The following is a 20,953-nucleotide window of genomic DNA, read 5'->3' as shown; positions in this document are numbered from 1 at the left end:
TACCCTGGGGGACCTGCTGTTAGAGCCCTGCCTCAGCTGTCACCTTCCTGTGGCCATCTACTTTCCCCAGACATGCAGAGCTGCCGAAAACATCAGTCAGCTTCTCCCTGAGGAAGGAAAAGCAGAGGGCAAGGTCAGGTAGACATAGCGCCTGAAAAAGCTCTCCACTCCCCAACTCACATACATCGCTGTTATCTTATCCTGGCTTCAAGCTAAGGACCTCTAAATCCAGCCACAACAGTAATACTGGGATGGCAGGGGAGAAATGTTCAGCCCGGAAGCCACATCCTCTGCAGTGCCTCAGCCAGCAACCGGGTGAAGGACACGGCGTTAAATGGAAAAGAAATCTGAATGACGAAGTGACACGATGTCCGTCTCAGCTAATGATGGGCCAAGCAGGTTTTCCATCACCGGCAAGGCAAAACTGCCAGGCCCAGGTCTGTATTTAAAAGCTATTTCATGTGGCTTTAAGTCACCATCTCAGCTCAATATCTAAAACAAAGAGAATGAATTATGGAACAGGACGGAGGGAGCTTGTTAATTTTCTCACTGATGCACTGTGAAATGAAAGCTTTATTCTAAGAATGGGATATCCTCAGGGCTCTCTCTGGAGAGACGCTGACAGATCCAAACGTCCTTACTGTTTCCTTTATTGTCCCCCCACCCCGCCCCCACCCCACCTCTTTATGGCTTTTTCAATACACATTTATAAAATATGTATATTTCATGGTATGTCTGTATCTATAGGGCTTAGGAGAATTCAAGTTTGTGATTCTCTTTAGGGCTTCCTCGCCCATAAACTGTGCTTAGGTGATATTACTGATGAACACACACACACTGGATTGTGTACAGCCTGTGTGTATCACCGAGACATTCGCACAGGCTGCTTGTTATTGTCCATGCTGGGGAGCTCCAGCCCAACTCCAGTTGGAACCCAGTGAAATAATCATGATAATTTTGCCTTCATGTATCACCTTTCATCAGGAAGGATGAAAGGACTTCACAAACTCTGGGTTCCTCTTTGATCCAGGCTCATATCTGGTGCACCAATCTCTATTGTGTATTCTGCCCCCACCCCCCCTAGATAGGCCTCCCAGGGACCATAATTGAACTTCCATATGCACAGCACCGAGAGGCTGGCCTGGCCTGAGAGCCTCCTGCAGGCTCCCAGGAAGGAGAGCGCAGCTTCCAGAGGGGCTGGGTGGCTGTTCTGCATTTGCAATGGGGCAGGGACTACAAACGTGGGGAAAGGGGGGAAGGAATTCTCAACTGCAACTTCAGTGCTGAGACAGGGATGCTTAATGGCAGGTGGAAGAACATTCTAGGCAGCGGTAAAGCGAATCTCCAGAAGGTAGGTGTTGCCTAAGGCTCTGCTCTGAGCTGTCTTCTCATCCACACCCAGGACTTTAGCTATTAGCTTTATGAGAAGGACTTCGAAATATATATCCCAGGCTCAAACTCTCCCCTGGGTCTAGCCAGGCATCTCCAGCTGTCTCCTGGGCATTTCCATCCACATATTTCACTGGAACTTCAAACTCAACTTCTACCAAATATAATGCATGATTTCTTCCTACTTTGCTCTCATAATAAATAGCTCCCTTCCCAGACTTTCCTATATGTAGTTGCTGGAGTTAAGAGTGAGCCGTGCATGAGTAAGTTAGTCAAGATCTTTGTTCCCATGGAGCTTGCATTTTGGAGAGAGGATGGGGAGGGGAGAAAGCAACAAACAAATGATATATATGATAATAAATGAAGATGAGAAACACTAGGAAGTGGGGGGTCAGGTGATGATAGGTTACGGGTATGGACCACCTTGGACAGCGATCAACAATGGCCTGTCTGGGGAGAGGATCACGGAGAAAAGCATTCCACATGGAGGGAAGAGCAAGCACTGAGACCCCGAGGCAGTGATGAGATTTGCCCCTTTGTGGAACAGACGAGATGCTGGGCTGCTGGGGCGTGATTGCAGATAAACTGGAGGAGATGAGATGGGAGAAGTGGGCAGGGAGCAGATGAGGCAGGGTTGGCCACGTGGAGTTTGGATTTTGATCTGAGTGCCATTCCAAGCCAGAGGAGGGTTTCAGCACAGGCGCTGGGAGCTGACGCCCGTTTGCTTCTGGCATCTCTCAGCTGAGCCTGTAAGTCACTTTGACTCTTCTCTGCATCACACGCCTCTTGCTTTCCACATGGGCTGTGTCTGGCCGGGAAGGAGGATAAGGTTTTGGTAATCCTCCAGCTCCCCGCATCTCCCCTCAGGGGCTTGGACAGAGTCCTCTGTGTTCAAAAGGACTGGCAGCCAAACGGAAAACAAAGCATCCCTTTTGTGATCACTGGGAAAGCACCAGATACCCCTCCGGCTGTGAATGCGGCTTAGCCTAGCGGACCAAAGCATAGTTTTCTCGTATTCTGAGAATTCAAACCTTGGGACCCACCTGCTCGGGCATGCCCACTGGAGGAGGGGGTGAGTGAGCGTGGGGCGGTAGGATGGCGACAGGCTGGTGCACCACCTCCCAGTGGCTGTCAGTGCTGGCTGCTAAAGAATCGCAGCTGTTTCCTCTGGCCAAAGGATTCCTTCAGGAGGTTACACCTCCCCATGGGGGCAGTGGGCAAGCCCGTTACCTGCTGGCACGGGGTACAAAAAGCTGGTCCTTTATCTCCAGGTGAGACAGGTCTGTCGTGCGGTTCCTGTTCTAGAACTTCCGCAGGGATCTGGGTACAGCGGCCTGCAGCAGCCCACCCACTTGCTCTGTCCGGCTCCCTCTCCCCCTTCCCCTGGCAGAATCCTCTCAACAAGCCACATGCCCTCAATCACTTTTTTATGCTCTGCTTCCCAGGAAGGTAACTCAAGACAAGTGGTGATACAAGCCAGACCTTTTAGGAATCCAGGACTTAAGCTCTCTGCCAGATTCTTCATTCACCTATCTGCTTTAAATCCAGCAGTTGATCGCAGAGTTGGACACGACTGAAGTGACTTAGCAAGCACGTACGCACAACAAATGCTGAATTAGGTTGAGACAGGTTCATATACTCAGGAACGTGAGAAACTTAATGGGCACACCCCATGACCTCGTGGAGGGTACTAACGGGGAAAGGTTGATGTTAGACACGTAAATGCATGCATGGGGTACATGGTAGCCAGGCGGGTCTTCCTAGTAGTAATGAGACTGTTTGCCTCCAAGATCATATTTCCAGGATGATGGAGGAGTGGGAGGAACATTGCCACCAGCCACCAGCATTTCTTTCACTTTGGAAGCTGCTGGGATGTAACTGGGACTAGGGGCCGAAATGGCATTATTTAAGGCTCACCATCTCCCTTGAGCTGACTCTTATCAGTGAACCCACGTGGGGAGGCATGGTTAAAGGCGAGAGGACACTGCAGGAGGCCCACTGAGTCACTCACATCTTATTTTCCTAATTCTTTTACATTCTTAAAAGACTTCCTCTTTCCGGTCTCTCAGGAGTGTCGTCGACCCATAGCAGATATGGCTGCATCCCAAAACAATCTGGCCAGGATTTTAACCACCAGTCCACAAAATGCCAAACAGTTTATGCCCAGCAGCTCATGCTGTGAGCGGAGATTCATGCTGCAGTTCCCATGATCAAAGGAGAACATTCCAGCCATCCCTGGGCTCTTTTACGGCAGCTGTAACCTGCCAATGAATTCTCTTTGCCCTGGGACCCATGGCCACGTTGCTGGGTTGAGACTTTCCTGTGACCATGGGGTCCTCCTGCTCCCAGTGGCTCTAGTCATCTCCTGGACCTCAGTTTACCTCCTGGAGGAGGTAGAGGTGAGCTGTCAGCTGATGCTTATTCAGGTGTAGCCTAGGGAAGATCTCCGTGAATGGCAGTCTGATCCCAGGATTCTGTTAGTACTTGCTAATGGGAGAGATCCCTTAGGGCCAGTGCCGGCATCATCCTGTGTGCTCTGGGCTCCCATTCAGAAGGGTCTCGTGCTTGGCTTCACGCTCTTGGTTTAACAGTCAGCAGTGGGAGAGGAGGGGAGTAGGGGCAGAGGAAATCCTGCTTGCTTGGCAACAGGACCAGCTCTGTCTTCTCTGCTCTGGCAGATGCTTGGAGCTGATCATTTTTCTCAGAGAGCTCTTGCGGGCTCCTTGGAGTTTCCCTGCTAACCCTTCACTGGGAATTGCCTTCCTCCAAACAGATGTTTCTCTCTTCCAAAAGTCAGCTGAGGCTCTTTCTACAGCCCTGAGAGATACAGCCCTCCATCCTCAGCTCCGGGGGCTCCTCTTGAGAGGAACCCAAGTACACCTCACTCTTCCTGTCTTGCAGGGTCCTCCTCCACCCGACTCTGTCTCCTCAGTCTTGCTGTCCTGGGCCACTTTGTCTCTGCCAGCTCTGTAGTAAGACGCTGATCTTTCCTTCCACATTTCCCAACACAGGCCACGCATGTCACAGCTTTCTGAGTGGCCCCATGGAAAACCCTCTCACTAAATCTGAGGCGAAGGTAGTACTTCCTACCATTTCTCCCTTAAGTGGAGTGAGACATCTCATGTCACAGCAACAGCTTTCTCCAAAAATAAACACACACACACCTTCAAAATTCTCTCTCCTTACTCTCTACTATTTTCTGTATTTTCTATACAAAATATAGTTGAATGGTGGGTGAAAGAGGACTCAGGAGTTATCAAGAAACCAGTTCTTGACAAATCTCTTTATAATTTTTTTTTGACCACACCGAGTGGCATGTGGGATCTTAGTTCCCCGACCTGGAATTGAACCTGAGCCCTCAGCAGTGAAAGCGCAGAATCCTAACCACTGGAGCACCAGGGAATTCCCTTCTTTGTAATTTTTATATGAGGGATCTGGCTTTGAAATTCCACACTATCGTGTTTTATTGTCTCTGGAGAGACTTCAATATTAAGACCTTGTTACACGCAAGGCCCTGGATTAAGCACCATCAGTGAAATAACAGATTATTTACTCAGCCCTCTGAAGTTTATGAAGCATCTCACATACCCTATCTCAACTGATTCTTCCAACAGCTCTGTGATAGACATTATTACATCCCTGCTTTACAGGTAAATCAGTTGGCTATGTGGCTGGCCCTTGTCACTTAGCTAATACACAGGATGGCTGGGGTGGAGACCTCCTCCCAGGTTTTCTTACTCCCATCTGCCAGCTCTACCTTGGCATCTCTGCCTAGGAAACAAGTGTGGATGCTGGTGACCATGACAACAGCTTCCAGTGAGCACTCTACGAGGTATGGAAGTAATGGATATGAACATGCTCTGCAAACCGTACAACAAAGGACCAATAGCACGCGTCACCATTTTTATGATTATTACTTTTAGCTTCTGGGTCAGCTGGGTTGACTCTTTAGGACGCCAAAGTTCATAGTCACCTGGACAATCATCCTACTGCTGGACTCTGGATGGCTCTGAACACAGCCTAGGAGGAGGAGCCAAGATGGCGGAGGAGTAGGATGGGGAGAACACTTTCTCCCCCACAAATTCATCAAAAGAGCATTTAAACGTAGAGTAAATTCCACAAAACAACTTCTGAATGCCGGCAGAGGACATCAGGCACCCAGAAAAGCAACCCAACTCTTCGAAAGGAGGTAGGAAAAAAATATAAAAGACAAAAAAAGAGACAAAAGAGGGAGGGACGGAGTTCCGTCCGGGAAGGGAGTCTTAAAAAGAGAGAAGTTTCCAAACACCAGGAAACCTTCTCACTGCTGAATCTGTGCCGAGCTTTGAACACAGTCTATACTTGTCTTTGCCTCATGTGCCCTATTTTGTGTATTTGGGGGGTCCCTGTCCACAAGTGAAGCTTACTTTTCCTGCCGCTCAGTACTTCAGGTCTCTACTTAATCTCTCACCTAATTACCTTGCTTTCAGAAAGGTGAGAAAGTTGAGGCAAAACTTCAAATCCCAACTGGGATATCAGTTTTCATCCCTTCACTGGCCTTTCAGAGACCATAGCTTCTGACCTGATCAAGTCCCACCCTAGTCATGCCATCCCAAAGAGTGTCTGATGGGTGGGTAATGAATCAGGCTTCTGGGAGGAGTTTACATGTGGGCAAGATCTTATACCTTCAGACTTTATACCCGTTGGTCGTCTACAGAGGAGTACCCTGGCCTTGAGTGGAAGCAGTTTTGTATTCACTGAGAACATTGTAAATGATCTAAGGAAACACTGGATAAAATCAAGAAACAAAAGATAATCATATTTAGTACATTAAGTATTTAATACCTGCTAAGCACTTTCATGGGCTTCCCAGGAGGCAGTGGCTGGCAGTAATGAATCTGCCTATCAATGCAGGAGATGTTAGAGATGCAGGTTCAATTCCTGGGTCAGGAAGTTCCCCTGGAGGAGGGCACAGCAACCCACTCCAGCATTCTTGCCTGGAGAATCCCATGGACAGAGGAGCCTGGCAGGCTACAGTCCATAGCATCACAGAGTCAGACATGACTGAAGTGACTTAGCACACACACAAGCTCATCAGCCTATGGGGTGGGTATAATTATTTCCGCTCTTCAAATCAGGAAGCTGGGGTATGCAGAGGTTAAGCAACTAGTCCAAGGTCACATAAAAGTGATATAGACTCAGGATTCAAACCTGGGTCTTTCTGAGTTTGATGCTCATGCTGTAAATCATCACGTGTGTGATCTGACTCCTTAGGGACACTGGAGAGGAAAACGGTAGATGTGCCAAATGTGGGGGAAACCATACGAGTTATTTTAAATAAAGAATCAAGCACATTTGTTCCACTAGTGAATATGCTAGGAAAATGTGTACGAATTCTTCTAGATTCCTCTCTTTCAAAGTTTCCCAAAATCTCTGCCTTGGCTCATAACGTAAATAATGGCTCTACAGTGGAAGTTTTGCAAGCTAAAGCATCTTTAAAAGAACTCTGGATGTGTTACAGAAAAGTGATTTTCCAAAAACACACATTCCTTTAAAATTTCTTTCTGAGGGGCAGTCATGAGGCCTCCTGCCCCTGTGGCCAAATCCACCACATTAAAGTAAATGAAAACATAACTCACATGGTTAATATGAATTAGCCTTTCCATAACCCTTCATACCATCAAAGTACTTTGCCCTGCTGTTGCTGGTTTATATAAACTAAGTGATTCAGTCAGCCAAGCACTAGGAAGAAAGATTTCACCAGGCTTTGATTGAATTAAATGCTCCATCATTCTCTGGCCAATGCTAAAGGTTTTATATGGAATTGAAACAAGAGAAAATGCCTGGCCTAAGACAGTCTGATGACCAAGAAAACATCTGGAATAATATCCTCACTACAGCCAACCAGGAAAATATTCAAGGCCTGCCCCCTCAAGTAGGTAGTTCTGAAGGAAATAATTGGTGGGTCTTTGTTCTTCCTCCCTCTGTGGAGTGAAAGAACCATCCCTTTCCATTTTGTGGCAAGGCTGGCATGTTAGTGAGTTTTGTCCCCGAGTACAAGGTACCCTGAAGAGCAGTGTCTCAATTTGGGTTCTCTCATCAGCAGACCCTGAGACAAAAATTTGAGTGTGAATGCTTTATTTGGGAGCACATGCCAGGAAGCTCTGGTAAGACAGTAGAGAATTAAAATAGGGAAGACAAGCAACCAATAAAAGACCCATATTCAAACAGGCAGCCCCTGTGGAGACCAGAGCTTAATCTTGCGTAGGTAGTCAGTGCCTCTGAGTTTCCAGCCTGATGGGTAAAGAGCTGGGGTATTTACATACCACCTCCCATTGTTTATTGGTTTAAAGTGAAAGTATCAGTCGCTCCGTCGTGTCCGACTCTATGTGACCCCATGGACACTAACCCACCAGGCTCCTCTGTCCACTGGGGATTCTCCAGGCAAGAATACTGGAGTAGGTAACCATTCCCTTCTCCAGGGGATCTTCCTAATCTAGGGATTGAACCCAGGTCTCCTACACTGCAGACAGATTCTTTACCATCTGAGCCACCAGCTTATTGGTTAAGAGCTGCTGCATAAGGATGTCAAATCCCCAGCAATTTTAGCCTTTCTCCTTGCAGTCAGAGAGAATCCTGGGACAAAGTGCCCCAGGTGCCTGGATGAACCTGCACAGAAATGGTAAATGCAATGCAAGCTTCATCTTGGGGAAGAGTGGTGAGGAAGAAGAGGAGAAAAGGGCAGCGGCAGAGCTGACTCATATATTATGCCACTGTCTGGGGCCTATGAAAATGTTTTAAGATTAGAAAAAGGGATGAGCATAATCATTAAAAAGATATAATAAAAATCCAGCTTGTATTATATTTGTCTTTATACCAGCACTGTCACAAAATATAATTTTTAGTATTTTTTAATGGGTGAAGGGGTCCATGGAGACTCACAAAAGTCATAGACTGTCCTTGGGCAGAGGAAAAGCTTCAGTTATTTTTCTTGATTTTTGACATATTCTGCCATTTCAAATGGCTCACACTGGTCCAAACCACCCACCTCTCCTGTTCCACTTCTTTCCTCTTTTCTTTCTTTCTCGTCCGTTTCCAGGCTCCTGTGTCCCTCCTGCTGCATTTCCCTTTGTGTATCTGTAGTAGACATCAGTTATTTTTGTCTTCCCAGCATCTATTCCCAAATCTTTTGATAAAAACTTCTGAAATTGCTTTTGAGAAGCCAGTATGCCCTACCTGCTCCTGGCCAAGAGATAGATAAACAGTTGGCATAAATGAGACATTGCTCCTTGGAATTCAACTTCTGAACAGAGTAATGCAAAAACTGAGATATTACTTTCTGTTCCCCAGGCCCCTGGAGTGCCCTAGCGCCTGTCCTCCATGAAATCTCATTCTATAGCTCTTCCTCCCATTCTGTAATGTATAGGATAGATGATGTATATGAGAGGCATATATATATTAATATATATAGGCATATGCAATATACACATATGTATAAGGCAGACATACCATGTTCATAGATTGGAAGACTCAGGATCATAAAAGCCATAAATTCTTTTTGAGTTCATATACCAAACAAAATATGAATGGCTTTTCTTTCCATGAAAATCAATAAGTTCTTTCTAGAATTTCTATTGAAATGCAAAGAGCAAAGAAGAACCAAGCTACTCTTGAAGAAAAAAATAAATAAATCAGGATGATTTGCTCTGCCAGATAACAAGAATTATTATAAAGCTCTAATTATTGAGGTATAGACAACTAAGGTAAAGAGTGAGACAAAAACGCCAGTTCAGTTCAGTTCAGTTGCTCAGTTGTGTCCGACTCTTTGCAACCCCATGGACTGCAGCACACCAGGCCTCCCGGTCCATCACCAACTCCCAGAGACAAAAACACCAATGAAACAGAAAAGAGAACCAGGAAACAAACCTATATATGTACGCATACTTGATTTATGACGGCACTGCAGGGAATTAGTAAAATGACTTTTCAGTAAATGGCACTGGGACAATGAGATGTGTGTGTGCTTAGTCGCTCAGCCGCGTCTGACTCTTTGCGACCCTATGGACTGTAGCCCTCCAGGCTCCTCTGTCCACGTGGATTCTCCAGGCAAGAATACTGGAGTGGGTTGCCATTCCCTCCTCCAAGGGATCTTCCCAACCCATGGATTGAACCCAGGTCTCCGGCATTGCAGGCGGATTTTTTTTACCATCTGAGCTACCAGGGAAGCCCACAGGGACAATAAAATAATGAAGTGGATCCCTACTTCATAGTCTACATAAAAATCAATTCCAGATGGATTTAAGCCCAAATGTGAAAGGCAAAGCAATAAATTCTTTAGAAGTTAACATAGGAAAATATCTTCATTATTGTGGAGAAAGGAAATTATAAACACATAGTAATTAATGAAATAGAAATTTGTTAAGAAGGTAGACCTTCTGTTAAATGTTCTTATCATGAATAAGTAGTAGGAAATTTTTAGAGATGAAGGTTACATTTTTGGTAGTGGTTATGGTGACATTTTCACAGATGTATACTTATCTTCAAACTTAAGTTTCAAAACTCAAAACCAAGTTGTGGGAAAGTCTGTGCCTCTTTGGTCTTTCCACTCACCCTTTCCTTGTGAACTTTATGCATTTCTTGGGTTCAACAAGGCATTAAAAAAAAAAAAAACAAAAAAAAAACTACTGACAATAGAAGAAAAGATGACTAAACAGGACTCAAAATTAAGAACTTTTGTTTATAAAAATCACCTTTAAGGGCATGAAATTATCTTTAAAGATAGGAAATGTAAGCCACTAAGTGGGAGAAAACCCATTTGGAACTGACAGAGGACTTGTATCTGGAATATGCTGCTGCTGCTGCTAAGTCACTTCAGTCGTGTCCGACTCTGTGCGACCCCATAAATGGCAGTCCACCAGGCTCCCTCATCCCTGGGATTCTCCAGGCAAGAACACTGGAGTGGGTTGCCATTGCCTTCTCCAAGGCATGAAAGTGAAAAGTGAAAGTGAAGTCACTCAGTCGTGTCCAACCCTCAGCGACCCCATGGACTGCAGCCCAACAGGCTCCTCTGTCCATGGGATTTTCTAGGCAAGAGTACTGGAGTGGGGTGCCATTGCCTTCTCCGATCTGGAATATAAAGTCCTATAAATGAATAAGAAAAAGACAAAAAAAAAAACAATAAAAAACAGGCAAGGGACTGGAGCAAGTCATTTAGAGAAGAGGATGGCCAAATGGCCAAAAATACATGAAGAAGTGATTAATTTCACTGCAATGAGGGCAGTGGAAATTGCAACCACAATGAGATGCCAGTGGATGTCTCTGATGAGGAAGATCCAGCGCCTTCAGGTCAAGAGAAATTTACTCTTTATTGTATACTTTTTTGCATTAAGTATATTTTACATCACCCTTTTATTTCTTCAGGTTTAAAGAAAGAAATAAATTTACACTGAAATTTGAAGATCGGAATAGAGCAAGAAAACAAGGAAGCCAAGAATAGACGTAACAAGACAAACCCTATTTCCTTGCTGTGGAACAGTGACAGGCACCAGCTGATTTATGTTCTTGAGCTCTGACAACCACACAAAGAGAAACTAATGGCTGACAGGTCAATTGACAAGGTAATCCAACAGGTAATTCAGGCTCCCAGACCACTTTTCCTTTTCTAAAAGAAGACTGGTTTAGTGGGAAAATCTGGTTCCCCTTAGCTCGCCGAGGGTCCTGTTGCCTGGGTTGATACCTCACTGACTTGAAATAAACCACTCTGAAATACACGTATGTTTTAACTCTAGATTTATGGAGGGGCTAAATTTTTCTATCCAGATGGACCATTCATTCACCGAAAATTGACTATGTTTACCATGTGCCAGGTATGGAGGGGTGAACAAAGCAAATTCTCTGCCCTCTTGAAGCTAACCTCCTAGAAGGAGAAACACAAAATAAACAAATATCCAGAATAACACCAGAATAATGTAGGCTACGAAGAGAATGCAAGTAGAGTTAGAAACAACTGAGAGGGGTCCTGCAAGACCTCTTTAAGGAGCTGAGATTTCGGTAGACAGAGGAATGCAATGAGAGCAGGAATCATACATGCTTCATAAAAGGAGCAGCAAGTGCAACGGGCCTGAGGTGGTCTGTGTACTGATGGGCTCAATGCGGTGGTGGTTGTTTTGTGGGATTCGATGCTATTTTGCTGTGGTGCTTCCTTTAAAGTGGTAAAGTTACAAGTGGGTTTCATGTCTGTCGTTTGTGTGATGCATTCCTCTAGACAAGCCTCTGTTGAAAGCCGATGTCATCAGCAAACTGCTATGAAAGAACACACCGTCTCCCCTGGTGTCATAGTCATGTCATTCATATCCTGGAATGGCTAACGAGGTGTCTTCTCGTATAAAACTAGTGTCTGGGGATTGTCGGACTAATTCTGGAATGTCTCCAAAGTAAAGATGTCATTACTAACCACCATCACAAACTGAGGGTCTTCAGCTCCCTCCCATCTCTCCTCTGGGTGTTCAGAGGATGTATCTTGAAGCTTCAAGACCCCATCCAGGATCACCTGCTGCTCCTACTCCCACAGCGTTCCTCTGGGTTCTGACCTACACTCTTGTTGCTTCCATAACAAGCCCTATTTTCTTTTCTTTCACAATGAAATGTTGGCTCATTAAAATCTGGAGCTCAAACATTTAGCAACCAAAAAACTGGTTCCCTTTTCCTTCAGGGCAGGGAGGGCTTGCTCTTCAAACTCTGCCAGCAAGTGCTGAGACACTTGCTTTCCATCCTGGAGGTGGGAAGTGTCCTCCCCTCCCAGAGCAGATTGTGTACCACTAATGGGACAAAGGAAAGGGAGGAGAAATAGTTGTCAACATGTAAAAGCTGGAGGAATGATCAGTTCCTGCTACCTGTTCTTCTGCTCATGATCTGTGTGTGTCTCCAGTATCCTGAGGACAGAATTCCTTTCATTAGGTAGACACACCACCCACTACTGGGGGAGGGACTCCCTGACTCCTTGGGTGTGTGCATAAGCCTGGGCCCTAGGTGAATTGCTCACCCTCTTTGTACTTTGCTTCCCAGGGTGTGATTTCCTTATTATTCTGTCACTTGTTCACCTCTGGGCCATCCTGTGTGTGTTGTGAGGCTCCCATATCACCACACAGGTGTTAACTGAGAATGTGGGAAAATCTTTGCCTCCCAAGCTCCCCAACCCACCCATCTCTCGTAGCTGCTTCTGTCTTCCTTCAACTCATATTTGACTTTCTTGCTATAATCCCTGGGGAGTTCATCATCAGACTCACCTTCTCGGAAAACCCTTCCCATCCCCACCCTTCCCAAGCCAAATGAGCCCATCTACATGGGCTTTGAACTATGCCCATGTGGAGACAGGATTCCCATCATCCTCCCTAAGAGAAGTAACCAGGTTATTTCTAACCTGAACCACCTTGGTGTTCCCTCTTCCATTTCTTCTCCATATTTTGTTGAAGGGTTAGGACTTACACGGGAGACTTTCAGTAATGACCATTTTCCTCCTGCCATACTGTCCTCAGGCTTCCCCTGTAGCTCAGCAGTAAAGAATTCGCTACAGTCCATGGGGTCGCAAAGAGTCGGATATGACTGAGTGACTGAACTGAACTGAAAGAACTCGTCTGCAATGCAGGAGATACAAGAGACACGGGTTCAATCCCTAGGTTGGGAAGATCCCCTGAAGGAGGGCATGGTAACCCACTCCAGTATTCTTGCCTGAGGAACCTGGCGGGCTACAGTCCATAGGGTCACAAAGAGTCAGACACAACTGAAGCAACTGAGCACGCGTGCACAAACAGTCCTCATATTTGTACCTCAATCGGTCCCCTTCTTGCTCCAGGCACCTTACTGTGGCAACATGATTTAGTCAGAACCCTGCTGTACTAAACAGCAGTGGTGATTAACTGCTACTCTTCCTGGAGCTTGGGTCTAAGGCCACTTGTGCCCTTGATCCAGTAGCTCACCTTTGCTTTGCTTATCCTCAAGCACAGATGGCTGGTAACCAAGGTTCCCCATCAAACCTAATGGCATCTCTCCTGGTGGCATTAAGCAAACAGTAAAAGCATCACATTGAGTCTCTTGCTACTTCTACTCACGGGAAGGTATTCCTACCTATTGTACATGGTCAGAGGAGAGTGGGGCAGGCAATGGAAAGGATAACCCTCCTTCCTGAAGGCAGAAGAATATGCGATGTCCTACGAAGTTCCTGATCCAGCGTGACTAGGGTAGTGAGTCTCAGGGAAGAATATGCATTAGAACTTTTTGGTGGTGGTGGTTTAGTCACTAAGTCGTGTCCAACTTTTTGTGACCCCATGGACTATAGCCTGCCAGGCTTCTCTGTCCATGGGATTGCCCAGGCAAGAATATTAGAGTGGGTTGACATTTCCTTCTCCAGGGGATCTTACCGACCCAGAGATCAAACCCGTGTTTCCTGCTTGACAGGCAGACTCTGTTCCACTGAGCCACCTGGAGAGCCAGAACTCTTTGGAATCTGGTAAAAACACAGATTTCAGGGATCCACCGTCAGATTATGAAACTCAAGCATAGAGATTAAATAATTTCCCCACACTTTACAATGACTGTGGTTTTCATTCTGTCTGCCCTCTGTCTGATGTGAAGACCTGACTCATTGGAAAAGACCCTGATGCTGGGCAAGATTGAAGGCAGGAGGAGAAGGGGATGACAGAAGATGAAATGGTTGGATGGCATCACCGACTCGATGGACATGAGTTTGAGCAAGTTCTGGGAGTTGGTGATGGACAGGGAAGCCTGGCGTGCTGCAGTCTATGGGTCGCAAAGAGTTGGACACAACTGAGCAATTGAACTGAACTGAAACTTTACAGTAAGTTAACAGTATAATAATACTATCTCATCATCGACCCGATGGACATGGGTTTGGGTGGACTCCGGGAGTTGGTGATGGACAGGGAGGCCTGGCATGCTGCGATTCATGGGGTCACAAAGAGTCGAACACGACTGAGCAACTGAACTGAACTGAATACTATCTCTATTTAATTATTTTAAACATATTTATTTTATATTCTAAATTTGATGCTTTCATTGTCTGAAGTTTTTAAGAGACCAAATCTGCTGTTGGTTGATTCTCCTGACTATGGCTCATGGAGATTTTTTTGAGCACTTGTTTTATAATTTGAAATTATGAGTTCATACTGTGTGGGCTACATCTGTGGGTGTCCTGTAAGGCTTTAAGTTGGGGTAGGAGGAATCATCTCCAAAAGGGTTTTAGTTTTGCTTCTTTCCAGATGTCTCAGAGATGTTTCCTACCAAGGATCACTTTTTATTAATTTCTTGATTGGAGTCTCCTGGGATAAATTTTAACCTGGACCTTATATGTAGAAACCCCAGGGATGCAAATTCCCCAAGGAGACTATTTTCCATTCAGAGGAGAGTTGAGAGAGATTTAAGCTTATTGGTAGGCTTCCCTTGTGGCTCAGCTGGTAAAGAATCCTCCTGCAATGTGGGATACCAGGGTTCGATCCCTGGGTTGGGAAGATGCCCTGCAGAAGGGAACAGCTATCCACTCCAGTATTCTGGCCTGGAGAATTCCATACAGTTCATGGGGTCACAAAGAGTCAGACATGACTAAGCAACTTTCACTTTCACTTTTAAGCTTGTTGGTCACTTTCCTTTGGTGCTAAATAGACTTTCTAGTTCACTGTTTGTATTAGGGTTCTCCAAAGAAGCAGAACCAACAGAATGTGTATATATGTAGAGAGAGATTTATTTTAAGGAGTTGGTTCATGTGATTATAGAAGCTTGGGAAGCCCAGAATCTGCAGGGTAGGCTGGCAGACCCAGGGACCCAGGGACAGGTTGAAGTCCAAAGGTGACCTGCTGGCAGAATTCCTTCTTGCTTACTGAGATCAACCTTTGTCCTTAAATTAAGGTCATCAACTGATTGGACAAGGCTCACTCATATTATTCTTTACTCAATATCCACTGCTTTAAATGTTGATCTCATCCAAAAAGCATCTGCACAGACACATCCAGAATCATATTTGACTGCATATCTTGGCACTGTGACCCAGCCAAGCTGACACATAAAATTAACCATCAAATCATTTCAGTAAGTGTGGGATATCTCAGGATTCTGACTTTATGCAAGGGTCTCACTTCTAACTTTCTGTCTCACACAGGCCCCAAAACTTCATCTCTTACCCCACAGAGAATTAGTCTATTTTTAGGCCCAGGTTTCTGAGTTCCATTTAGGATGACCTAATTCTCAAAACTTGAATTTTCATCTGGAAGCCTATTATTGCTCTCATTAACTTACTCTTCTCACTTGATGTTCTTGAGAAAATCAGCTCTTTAATGATGTGTGGGGATTGTGGTAGTGTATTCCCTTGGTCCACAGATCTCAGACCGAGTGATTTGGTAATGGATTTTAGCACCTGCAATTCACGCAGTCTTCACTTGATATACTAAAAGAAATTCAAGTTAAAATGTTGTCAGCTCAGAGAGCAATATGATCTGAGCCCACTTGATTTGGGTATCATGCGAGCTCTAGCTTTATGAAACCATGACCACAGATTAATCCAGAACTCACTGCAGAGTGTGTATACCATAGTCATTTTAAATGACCCAATGGGTAAATCTTGTATTAGTGCTACTGATGCTGATAAAGCCACCATTTATGAAGCATGTACTGTTGGGCATTGTGCTAGGCACTGTGCTTAGCATTTTTACAAAAGTTACTTCCTTTGAAACTCATGGATCCAGGAGCTCCAAGGAACCAGCATCTGTTAGAAATAGGTACTGCTGTTACCACCTTACAGATGGAAAAGCTTGGAGAGGTGGCCTTAATAGTTAACCTTATATTGCAATACTGCTATGTAACAAACAATTCCACAATCTCGGTGGATTTCAACAACAAGCACAGGTTGTTATAGATATGTTTTCTGTTTAGTAAACTATACTTACTTCAACCTACAGTGTGGATTCAGCTCTCATGAATTAACCCCTTTGAAACCCCAGGTGTCTTAATTCCAGTTCCCTAGAAGCAGAGCCTGAGATGGGGATTCTTGCACAAGTTACTAATTGGGGGAAAGCCTTCAAGAAAAGGAGAGTGAAGGAAGAAGGCGGAGAACTAATCTGAGATGGGGTCTCAGTTGGAGTTCACTCTAATCTGATCCCCTGATCTTTGATCTGGAAAGTGAACTGAAACACAGAATTTGCCCCACCTGGAAATAAGAGGGCTGGGGTTTTGTAACTCTCTGGTCAGCCAATGGCTGTAAACTGCCCAAGAGTTGTGATGGTGGGGATCTATAACTTCCACTGGCCTGTAGAACTCTATCAAAATGATCTGCAGTCCTCCTGCAGCCACACTGTATCCAAGAGAAAATTAACATGCTTCCACTATGCAGGGAGAACATCAGAACATCTACAATCTGTGGCTGTGAGACACTGAAGCCCTCTAGAGAGTTGAGAGAACGTCAAGAATAAAAAGTTGTGTCTGAGATAACTTGAGTGAAGCCTTGCCTGAAGGTGGAGGAGATTTTATACCAAATGGTTTCTTTCTGAAGATTTGAAATGTTTTAATAAAGTGTATTACTATGATAAATCCCTTTCCTTATTACCCAATCAAAAGCCATGTGCTACATGCTGTTTCTGAGATTTCTGCTTCCACCTCTATCTCTCAGCTCCTTGTAAGAAAACCTTAGTTCTCTGACAATAAAAGGTAAGAAAGAGAAATTAAGAAAAAAATCTCATTCACCATCACATCAAAAAGAATAAAATACCCAAGAATAAACCTACCTAAGGAGGAAAAAGACCTGTATTCCAAACTATAAGATGCTGATGAGAGAAAGTGAAGAAGACACAAACAGATGGCAAGGTATACTGTGTTCTTGGATTAGAAGAATCAATATTGCCCAAATGACTCTCCTACCCCAGGCTATCTACAGATTCAATGCAATCCCTATCAAATTACCAATGATATGTTTCACAGAAGTAGAATAAACATTTAAAAAAAAATTTGTATAGAAACACAAAAGACCCCAAACAGCCAAAGCAATCTTAAGAAAGAAAAATGAAGTTGAAGGAATCAGGCTCCATGACTCCAGACTATACTACAAAGCTATAGTAATCAAAACTGTATGATACTGACACAAACATAGAAATAAAGATCAGAACAGGATAGAAAGCCCAGAAACAAACCCGCAGACCTGAGATCAATTAATCTAAAACAAAGGAGGCATGACTATACAATGGAGAAAAGACAGTCTCTTCAATAGGTGGTGCTGTGAAAACTGGATAGCTACATGGAAAAAAAAATGAAATTAGAGCATTCTTTCACATCATACCAAAAATAAACTCAAAATGGACTAAAGACCTAAATGTAAGATCAGATACTATAAAACTCCTAGAGGAAAAGATAGGCATGACACTCTTTGACATAAATTACAGCAATATCATTTTGGATCTGTCTCCTAGAGTAATGTAAATAAAGACAAAGTCAACAAATGTGACCTAATTAAGCTTAAACACTTTTCCACAGCAAAGGAAACCATAAACAAAATGAAAAGACAATCCACAGAATGGGAAAAAATATTTGCAAATGATGCAACTGACAAGGGATTAATCTCTAAGATATATAAACAGTTTATATATATAAAAAAAAACAATTCAAATCAAATCAAACAAATTTAAAAAATGGGCAGAAGATCTAAATAGACATTTCTCCAAAGACACACAGATGGTCAACAGGCACATGAAAAGATGTTCATCACTGCTAATTTTTAGAGAAATGCAAGATTGAGGGCAGGAAGAGAAGGGGACGACAGAGGATGAGATGGTTGGATGACATCATTGACTTGATGGAGATGGGTTTGGGTGGACTCCGGGAGTTGGTGATGGACAGGGAGGCATGGCATGCTGCAGTTCATGGGGTTGCAAAGAGTCAGACATGACTGACTGACTGAACTGAACTGAACATCAAAACTACAATGAGATATCACCTCACACTAGTCTGAATGGCCATCATCAAAAAGTCTACAAATGATGCTGGAGAGAGTGTGGAGAAAAGGGAACCTTCCTGCACTGTTGGGAATGTAAACTGATGCAGACACTTTGGAGAACAGAATGGAGGTTCCTTTAAAAACTAAAAATAGAGCCACCATGTGATCTAGAAATTCTACTTCTGGGCATATATCTGGGAAAAAAAAACATAACTTGAAAAGATACATGGATCCCAGTTTTCACTGCAGCACTATTTACAATAGCCAAGACATGGAAGCAACCTATATGTCCATCAGCTGATGAATGGATAAAGTAGACGGTGTATACAGACACAATGGAATACTCCTCAGCCATAAAAAAGAATGAATAATGCCATTTGCAACAACATGAGTGGACCTAGAGATTATCCTACTAAGTGAAGTTAGCCAGACAGAGAAAAATATGTATCATATGATATAACTTATATGTGGAATCTAACAAAGTGGTACAAATGAACTTATTTCCAAAACAAAAAGAGACTCACAGACATAGAAAACAAACTTATGGTTACCAAAGGGGAAAGATGAGGGGAGGGATAAATTAGGAGGTTGAGATTAACATATATAAACTACTATACATAAAACAGACAACAAGGACTGTATATATGACAAGTATAGTATAGCAAACTATATTCAATATTTTGTAATAACTATAAGGGAAGAGAATCTGAAGAATAAGTGTGTGTGTGTGTGTGTGTGTGTGTGTGTGTGTTCAGTCGTGTCTGACTCTGAAATCCCATGGACTGTAGCCCCCAAGGTTCCTCTGTCCATGGAATTCTCCAGACAAGAATACTGGAGTGGGTAGCCATTCCTTTTCCAGGGAATCCTCCTGACACAGGAATCGAACCCAGGTCTCCTACATTGCAAGCAAATTCTTTACTGTCTGAGCCACAAGGGAAGCCATATACACACACACACACACACACACACACACACATACATATATATATTCACACACACATATACATATATATTCACACACACATGTACATATATATATGAACCACTGTGCTATACATTTGAAACTACCATGATATTATAAATCAACTATACTTCAATTAAAAATTTAAAAAAGAACAGCACTCAGATTCCAGCAGTGCAAAGAATTATTCTTGAATTATTCCTTCTATCACACCAAGTTAGCTTCACAGACAAAGGAAGGAGGCTACCTATCATTTGGGAGTTGTTGGCTATGAATCCAAGAGATCTGGTGACACTGTTTAAATAAAATCAGCTGGAATCCACAAACTGGTGTGAGTTGGGTGGAGTCGAAGGTATCCTGATTAATTTAAAACAAAACAGAAAAACCTTAGTTCTGACCCACATGGTGGCATTCTTGGGTTGCTATGTAACTTGCTTCATCATTCTCACACTTCCAATCTCTTCTCGCTTCCAGCCCAATCATGAAATACTAACACCATCACATCTTTAATAAAATCCTCCTGCTGAATATCTAAATCCCCTATCTGGCCTTTCTCGCGGTCTGTGGTTTGACCCAAGCTGCTCTCACCACTCTCTTTCCCTTTGAATCCCATCCCTTCCTCCTCTGCTTCACTGGTTCCTGATCACACTCACTGGTGTCTTCTCAGCCCAACTTAATGGCATGCAGGAAGCCAGGGTATCTATAAGCAGGCCAGTAAGTCCCAGGAGATACTGCTGGCCCCAGGTGAGATGTCCTATTTGTTGGGAGGGGACAGAAGGGTCACCCTGAAATGTGAGACAATACAGGGAAAGGGAAGAAGCAGTCCTCAGGGCAAACACACTAGGCTACTTTTGAGGGTATGGAAAGGTGTGGGCTTTGGGAGATGAGCTCAGAGCCCGGCTAGGCTGGAGACAGAACAGAGCTGAATCCCAAGTGTTTCAACACTGCAGAGCCGAGCCAGGCAGGGAGACAAGCAGCAAGGTGAGTTCCCCTCAAGGGCCTGGAAGCAGGCAGCTCCCAGTCCAGTCCAGTTGGGCCAGTTATGCCAGCTGTTCGCACAAGGCTCATGCTGCTTTGCGCTGACAGGTAGCTGCTCACTCTCCAAGTTGAAGCAGCGTTTGTGATCTGGGCAGGCAAAGGCTGCCAGGTGTGTGCTGTCTCCGAGAGTAAGGTAGGGTCCTGTAAACCCTTCTGGTTGGCAACTCCAGCCTGAGCTCCAAGCCATTGAGGCTGAGGGACACTGAGCTCTAACAGTCTTTTCCTTCTCTAAGTTATTATTAATAGTTTCCATTTCTTGGGAATAACATTACTGAGTTCATAGATGGGATGTCTAACTGAGAAACCGTATATGCTACATGCCTAGCACAACATTTAGCTCACAGTGGGTGCTCAATTAGAGTTTAATCTTTTCGTATCTCTGTCACATTTTCTTCCACAAGAAGCACTTCTCCCCTTCCTCGGGGAGTGAACTTCTGTACTAGTTACGCCTCCCCAGGACCTCCTGGGCTGCCCCCACACCAACGATATTTTCTTAGCACCCACCCTACATGCCTCGTCTTATCACAAAATAACAAGTAGCACCAATTCCAATAATTTCTTAACTGTAGTTTACATCTGCAACTTCTCCCTACCCTGTG

At 44.3% G+C, this 20,953-nt stretch overlaps 2 long non-coding RNA genes across 5 annotated transcripts; one reads left to right on the top strand and one right to left on the bottom strand.

Moving 5' to 3' along the window:
* Nucleotides 1–1,541: 1,541 nt before the first annotated feature.
* On the bottom strand, nucleotides 1,542–4,031 carry LOC129635023 (uncharacterized). Of its 2 annotated transcripts, none has more exons than XR_008706073.1 (2): nucleotides 2,433–4,031; nucleotides 1,542–2,197 (listed from the first exon to the last, which is right to left on the bottom strand). It is a non-coding gene; the product is annotated as an uncharacterized LOC129635023 (long non-coding RNA). The 2 variants fall into 2 exon arrangements; XR_008706072.1 differs by having other exon boundaries at nucleotides 2,620–4,031.
* Nucleotides 4,032–5,410: 1,379 nt separating this feature from the next.
* LOC129635049 (uncharacterized) lies at nucleotides 5,411–17,077 on the top strand. Of its 3 annotated transcripts, XR_008706091.1 has the most exons (4): nucleotides 5,411–5,578; nucleotides 10,789–10,997; nucleotides 13,999–14,221; nucleotides 16,763–17,077. It is a non-coding gene; the product is annotated as an uncharacterized LOC129635049 (long non-coding RNA). The 3 variants fall into 3 exon arrangements; XR_008706092.1 differs by lacking the exon at nucleotides 16,763–17,077 and having other exon boundaries at nucleotides 10,789–10,985; nucleotides 13,999–14,945; XR_008706090.1 differs by lacking the exon at nucleotides 16,763–17,077 and having other exon boundaries at nucleotides 13,999–14,945.
* Nucleotides 17,078–20,953: the final 3,876 nt, after the last annotated feature.

Source organism: Bubalus kerabau, chromosome 20, assembly GCF_029407905.1.
Source record: "Bubalus kerabau isolate K-KA32 ecotype Philippines breed swamp buffalo chromosome 20, PCC_UOA_SB_1v2, whole genome shotgun sequence".
NCBI lineage: Eukaryota > Metazoa > Chordata > Mammalia > Artiodactyla > Bovidae > Bubalus > Bubalus kerabau.
Note: the sequence above shows the minus strand (reverse complement) of the source record. Positions and strands in the feature narration are given on the sequence as shown.